Source organism: Canis lupus, chromosome 5, assembly GCF_011100685.1.
Source record: "Canis lupus familiaris isolate Mischka breed German Shepherd chromosome 5, alternate assembly UU_Cfam_GSD_1.0, whole genome shotgun sequence".
NCBI classification, from domain to species: Eukaryota; Metazoa; Chordata; class Mammalia; order Carnivora; family Canidae; genus Canis; species Canis lupus.
The window spans coordinates 33,811,783-33,819,238 of record NC_049226.1 but is presented as its reverse complement, the minus strand read 5'-3'; positions in this window follow the sequence as shown (position 1 = coordinate 33,819,238).

The window sequence follows — 7,456 nt, the reverse complement described above, 5'->3', positions numbered from 1 at the left end:
ACTTAACTGGAAAGAATGGCTATTTTTGATAACATTGTTTTCCAATTCAAAAGTGTCTTTCCATTTATGAAAAGCTTTTTTTTTTTTGGTATCCCATAATAAAGTTTATAGTTTCTTTTTTTTTTTTAAGTTTTATTTATTTGAGAGAGAAAGAGAGAGAGAGAGAGCACAAGCTGAAGGAGGGGCAGAGGGAGAGGGAGAAGCAGACTTTCCGCTGAGCAGGGAGCCCAATGTGGGGCTCCATCCCAGGACCCCAGGGATCATGATCCCAGCTGCAGGCAGATGCTTAACTGAATGAGCCACCCAGGCGCCCCTATAGTTTCTTAAATAATGGTTTTATTGAGGTATAATTCATGTACCATACGATTCACCCATTTTAAGTGTACAGTTAAATGGTTCAATCATAGTCCGAATTGGATAATTGCCATCAGAGTCCATTGTTAAACGTTTTCATCATCTCAAAATGAAGTCCCATACCCATTAACATTCACACCCCATTTTCCTGTAAGCATCTCAGCCGGAGGCAGCTGCCAATTTACATTTTGTCTCTGTGGGCTTACCTGTTCAGAACATTTCATATAAATGGAATTATATAGTATGTGGTCCTTTGCAACTGGCTTCTTCCACTTAGCATAATGTTTTTAAGGTTTATTCATGTTGTAGCATTGTGCCTCATTTCTCTTTATGGCCCAAATAGTAGTTCATTGAATGAATACACCACATTTTACTCACCGTTCTTCAGTTGATGAAGATCTGTGTCACTTCCACTTTTTGTCTATTATGAGTACACCTGCTACGAATATTCATGTACAAATTTTTTGTGTGCACATATTTTTACTTTTACATGTGTATACCCAGAGGGGAATTGCCGGATCATGTGAAAACTCTACATGGAATCTTTTGAGGACCTACCAGACTGGTTTTCAAAGCAGCTGTACCATCTTACATTCGGATCAGCTGTGCATATATGAATTTTCCAATTTATCCACATTCTTGTCAATATTTGTTATTATCTGTCCTTATTAATAGTGGATGTGAGACATATTTCATTGTGACTTTGATTTGCAACTCCCTGATGCCTAGTAACATTAAGCACTTTTTTCACACATGTGAAAAACCTTCATTTGTCTTCTTTGGAGAAATAGCTATTCATATCTTTTGCCCAGTTGGGTGATCTGTCTTTTTATTATTGAGTTATAGGAGTTCTTTTATATATTCTGGATTCAAGTCCCTCATATATATGATTTGCAAAAGTTTTCTCCCATTTTGCAGGTTGTCTTTTGTTTCTTTTTTTTTTTAAGATTTTATTTATTTATTCATTAGAGACAGGCAGAGAGAGAGAGAGAGAGAGAGAGAGAGAGAGAGGAGAGAGAAGCAGGGACACAGACAGAGGGAGAAGCAGGCTCCATGCAGGCAGCCTGATGTGAGACTCAATCCGGTGACTTTAGGATCACTCCCTGGCCAAAGGCAGGCGCTAAACCACTGAGCCACCCAGTGATCCCCATTGTCTTTTGTTTCTTGATGGTGTCTCTGAAGCACAAAAGTTGTTAACTTTGGTCATGTCCACTGTATCTATTTTTGTCTTTTGTTCCTTATGCTTTTGATGCCATTCATTATCTACTCCAAAGGTCACAAAGATTTACAGCTCTGTTTTCTTCCAGGGGGTTAAAGTCACTCTTGCATGCAGGTCTTTGCTTCATCTCGAGTTAATTTCTGTGTGCAGTGTGAGGCAGGGGCCCAGTTTTTCCTTGTGGACAACCAATTGTCTCAGCATCGTTTTTGAAAAAATAATTCTTTCCCCCTTTGAATTGTCTTGCACCCCTTGTTAAACATTAAGCTTGGGTTTATTTCTGGACTCTCAATTTTATTCCACTGATCTGTATGTCTACCTGTAACTTTGTGTTAAGTTTTGAAATCAGGGAGTTTGAGTCCTCCACCTTTTTCTTTTCAAGATTGTCTTGCCAGGATACCTGGGTGGCTCAGCAGTTGAGCATCTGCCCTTGGCTTAGGGCATGATCCTGGGGTCCTGAGATCGAGTCCTGCATCAGGCTCCCTTTGCAGGGAGACTGCTTCCCCCTCTGCCTATGTCTCTGCCTCTGTTGTGTCTCTCATGAATATATAAATAAAAATTTTTTAAAAAAAGATTATTTTGGCTATTCTAGGTCCCTTGGATTTCTACTCCCTAGGAATTCTTCTTGCTGGGGTGAATGAGCTCTACTTTTTTTTTTTTTTTTTTTAGGATTTTATTTATTTATTCATGGGAGACACACAGAGAGAGGCAGAGACATAGAGAGAGGGAGAAGCAGGCTCCTCACAGGGAGCCTGATGTGGGACTCAATCCCGGGACCTAGGATCACGCACTGAGCCACTCAGACGTCTCCAGCTCTACTTTCTATGTGGTTGTTGCTGGTGCACAGATAACTACTGCATGCCACATATTTATTTTTGCATCCAGCTACTTACTGAACTCTCTCCTGAACTTCTAAACATTGTTCAGTTCATCAGCTAGAGTTTCTCAGGTAGAAAATTGTATCTTTTGAAAATAACAATAAGCTTGATGTTTCCTTCATGAATTTATCTTATTCATTTTTCTACTCTTAATGATTCCCCTTGAATTTCAGAATATCGTTGACACCAGCCATAGTGTGACATCCTTGTTCTGCTCCTCATTTTTATAGAAATGCATTTGTTACAACTATATTTGTTCTCCATTCCAGGTCTTCACTAGGTATCATATTGTCTGTTGGTTTGAGATCGACACATTTATCATCTTGACGAAGTCTTTTTATCCTCAGTCACTGTGCGTTTTTGTCAGGGCACAACCTATTAGGGTAATTGCATGGTTTTTCTCTTTTGTCCTATTTGTATGATGAACAACATTCATAAACTTTTAATGTTGGCCCTCCTTCCATAAACAAAGTATCTTCAGAGCTAGTGGGAGCAAATTAGCTCACATTAACAGAAGTAACTCAGGTCTCACTGGTGTAGCTCCCACCTGCATAATATAAAACAGATGTCACAAACTGGAAATCAATAGGGTCATGTCTGGTTTGGCCGGCAAGGGCTATTAAAATACTGTTTTGAATTAGCTTCCGGCATTTAGAAATCAAGAGATTTCAGATTAATAATTCCAATTTCTGATTTCTCTTTAAAAATTATAAAATCTGACCACACCAGTCCTGCATTCCCACATGCCCACAGTGGGCTACAGCTGCCCCCCTTGGCAGGGGCAAGGAGTAAGCAGGAGAGGGTCTCCATTAGCTTATTTGCATGCTTTCCACACACTGTTTTCTCCAACAAGGTCATTGGTCAATTGTCAGTTTCATATTTGTGCAGTTGTTTTTCTTATACCAGAATTAAGCGAAGGTGAAATATTTCTTGTAATCATATCTCTAGCAAATGTGGAAAAAAAGAGAAAACCAAGGGGGTTATGGGCTTCAAGAGAAATGAGAGCAAATCTATTTACCAGTGGAAGTGAATAATATTCTTGTATGTTTAATATGCAAAGTGTGTCTTTGTATTCTTACAAGAATACAGTGTAAGGTGCCACCGAAAAGAGAATCATAAGAGTACTGTGGGGGGGAGGGAGGGAGAAGAAAATCTTATTGAACTGGGGAAAATAAATGAATGAAATTTCAGGGGGATCCCTGGGTGGCTCAGCGGTTTAGCACCTGCGTTCAGTCCAGGGCATCCCAGGATCGAGTCCCACATCAGGCTCCCTGCATGGAGCCTGCTTCTCCCTCTGCCTCTCACTCTCTCTCTTTCTATGTCGCTCATGAATAAACAAAGTATTAAAAAAAATTTTCAACGGGGTTTGCTTCAGGAGGCACCACAGTATAAATGATGCTGTCATGGAATGCCCTCATAGAGTAAATGGACAACTTCTTGTGCTTCTGCCCAAAGCTCTTTCCCCATAAGGTTCAGATGCTAAGCAGACAAGGTACAGTGGTCATATTCCCATTGGTTGTAACAACAAAGGACAGGCTTGGAATGAGCGGGAGGTGAAGGTTGGCCCTACCTCCACCAGCTGCTCCCAAGACGTCCGATTTAAATTTTAAGATGGTTAGCCTCTCCTATGTTGACCTTCTGGAACTTCCAGAGGAGGCCACTCTTCCTGGTCCATCCACAAATCCCTCTTCACAGGTTTCTGAATTTTTTTTAAAAGATTTTTTATTTATTTATTTATTCATGAGAGACACAGAGAGAGAGAGAGAGAGGCAGAGACACAGTCAGAGGGAGAAGCAGGCTCCATGCAGGGAGCCCGATGTGGGACTCGATCCTGGGATCAGGCTCTGGGCTGAAGGCGGCACTAAACCGCTGAGCCACCCGGCTGCCCAGGTCTCTGAATTTTGACCAGTGATACTTTTGGGCAAACCAGTCCACCTGAGGCATTAAATACATCTGAATGCCTTTAGGCTGCTCCAGGATGTTGGCATTCCTTGAGCGAACCCTACTTTTTCATGGCATATTACTCTTTTAACTAAAGGCTGAATACGGTTTTGTGCTTATTTTATTCCAGATTTTTATATCTGTATCATAGAGAAGACAGGTCTATAGTTTCCCTTTTAAGTTTTCATAACAGAAAATAAAAGGGGAAGTTTTTCAAATGTTTGTGAGATTTGGAACATTTATTTTTTGCTTTTTAAAGTTGATATAATATTACAGTTTTTGAATTACAAAAAATATTGCAAAGAGAGTTCCCATAAAACTTTCAGCCAGTTTCCCTAAATATTAGTATAGAACATAGGAGCGTGATTATTGAAATCAGGAAATTAATATAGATGCAGTACTATTGATGAACCTATAGACTTCATTCAAATGTTAGCAATTGCCCCACTAATGTCCTTTTTGTTGGGCCAGGATCCAGTCCAAAATCCCTCACTGCCCTTACCTGTTGTGTGACAATCTGTGACAGTCCCTCAGTCTTCTATTTCCTTACTGTTACACTGTTGGAAGATTTTGTAGAATGTCCCTCAATTTGATTTAGTCTGATGTTTTCTTTTCTTTTTTTTTTTTTTAAGTCTGATGTTTTCTTATGGTTAGGTTGAGATAAAGGACTTTTGTTGTTGTTTTTAAGGATTTTATTTATTTATTCATGAGAGACACAGAGAGAGGAGATAAAGGACTTTTTAAAAAAAGATTTATTTATTTATTTGAGAGAGAGAGAAAGATAGAGAACAAGCCCGCACTTGCACGGAGTAGGGGCAGAGGGGGAGAGGGACAAGCACTGGGGAGCCCGACAATGCAAGGCTCAATCCCATTACCCACGAGATCATGACTTGAGCTGAAATCAAGAGTCAGATGCTTAACCGACTGCATTACCCAGGCACCCTGGGGAGGGTGAGCTAAGGTATTTTTTTTTTTTACCAGAAAGCCATAGAAATGGTGTGCTCTTCTTAGCGCATCAAATCAAGAGGTAAACAATATTGCTATATTGGGGAATAATAAAGGGAATATCGCAAGTGGGCCTTGTGATGATACTGCCCATATTTTTCACTTGGTTAAGGAACATTCTCCCTGGTTTCTCCACTGCCAAGTTACTATTCTTTGCTGTGTAGCTAACAAGTGTCTTGTGGGGGAGCTACTTGAAGTCTAAGCAAGGAACCCACTCATCATGACACCTTTGGCACCACCTGAGCATCCATTGATGATTCTTACCTGCAAAACTTATAACTGTGACGTCTGCCAAATGGTGATGTTCTAATTACACCACCTCCTACCTTTAGTCATGGAGTCCTACCACTAAGGAAGCATTGTCTCTTCCTCTCTATTTACTTATTCATTTATTCAACGTTAGTGTTTCCTTGGTGATTATTTTCAGAGCATTGACAATAAATGTAAGAAGAATAAAGCAGAGATTGATAGACTCCTCTTTGAAAACATAAGACAGGGGCGCCTGGGTGGCTCAGTGGTTGAGCGTCTGCCTTTGGCTCAGGTCATGATCCCATGGTCCTGGGATCCTGGGATCAAGTCCCACATCGGGCTCCTCACAGGGAGCCTGCTTCTCCCTCTGCCTATGTCTCTCTCTCTCTCCCCCCCCCCCATGTCTCTCATTAATAAATAAATAAAATCTTTAGAAAAAAGAAAGAAAACTTAAGGCAGTGAAAAGAAGGAGAGAGGTTACAGGTAGACATACTTTTTTTTTTTAAAGATTGATTGATTTATTTATGATAGACAGAGAGAGAGAGAGAGAGAGAGAGAGAGAGAGAGAGAGGCAGAGACACAGGAGGAAGGAGAAGCAGGCTCCATGCCGGGAGCCCGACACGGGACTCGATCCCGGGACCCAGGATCGCGCCCTGGGCCAAAGGCAGGCACCAAACCACTGAGCCACCCAGGGATCCCCTAGACATACGTTTTTAAATGGAGCAGCAACAAAGAGCTGTACAAAGTGGTACCTAAGAAATACAAATCAAAACCACAATGAGATACCACCTCACACCAGTGAGAATGGGGAAAATTAACAAGGCAGGAAACAACAAATGTTGAAGAGGATGTGGAGAAAGGGGAACCCTCTTGCACTGTTGGTGGGAATGTGAACTGGTGCAGCCACTCTGGAAAACTGTGTGGAGGTTCCTCAAAGAGTTAAAAAGAGACCTGCCCTACGACCCAGCAATTGCACTGCTGGGGATTTACCCCAAAGATACGCAATGAAACGCCGGGACACCTGCACCCCGATGTTTCTAGCAGCAATGTCCACAATAGCCAAACTGTGGAAGGAGCCTCGGTGCCCATCGAAAGATGAATGGATAAAGAAGACGTGGTCTATGTATATGATGGAATATTCCTCAGCCATTAGAAACGACAAATACCCACCATTTGCTTCGACGTGGATGGAACTGGAAGGTATTATTCTCAGTGAAATAAGTCAATTGCAAAAGGACAAATATTATATGGTCTCATTCATTTGGGGAATATAAAAATTAATAAAAGGGAATAAAGGGAAAGGAGAGAAAATGAGTGAAAATATTAGTGAGGGTGACAAAACATGAGAGGCTCCTAACTCTGGGAAACGAACAAGGGTGGTGGAAAGGGAGGCGGGCGGAGGGTTGGGGTGACTAAGTGATGGACACTGAGGGGGGCACTTGGCGGGATGAGCACTGGGTGTTATGCTATATGTTGGCAAATTGAACTCCAATTAAAAAAAAAAAGTGGGGGGATCCCTGGGCGGCTCAGCGGTTTGGCGCCTGCCTTCCGCCCAGGGCGCGGTCCTGGAATCCCGGGATCGAGTCCCGCGTCGGGCTCCCTGCATGGAGCCTGCTTCTCCCTCCTCCTGTGTCTCTGCCTCTCTCTCTCTCTATGTCTATCATAAAAATAAATAAAACTTAAAAAAAAAAAAAAAAAAGTGGTACCTAACCAGGGAGCCCGAGTGGCTGTAGTTCTAAGTTCTGGCCAATAGGTGTCAGGTGTTGTTCAGATCTCCAGGTCAGTGGCCTGCCCTCTGAGGACAGGGAGACAA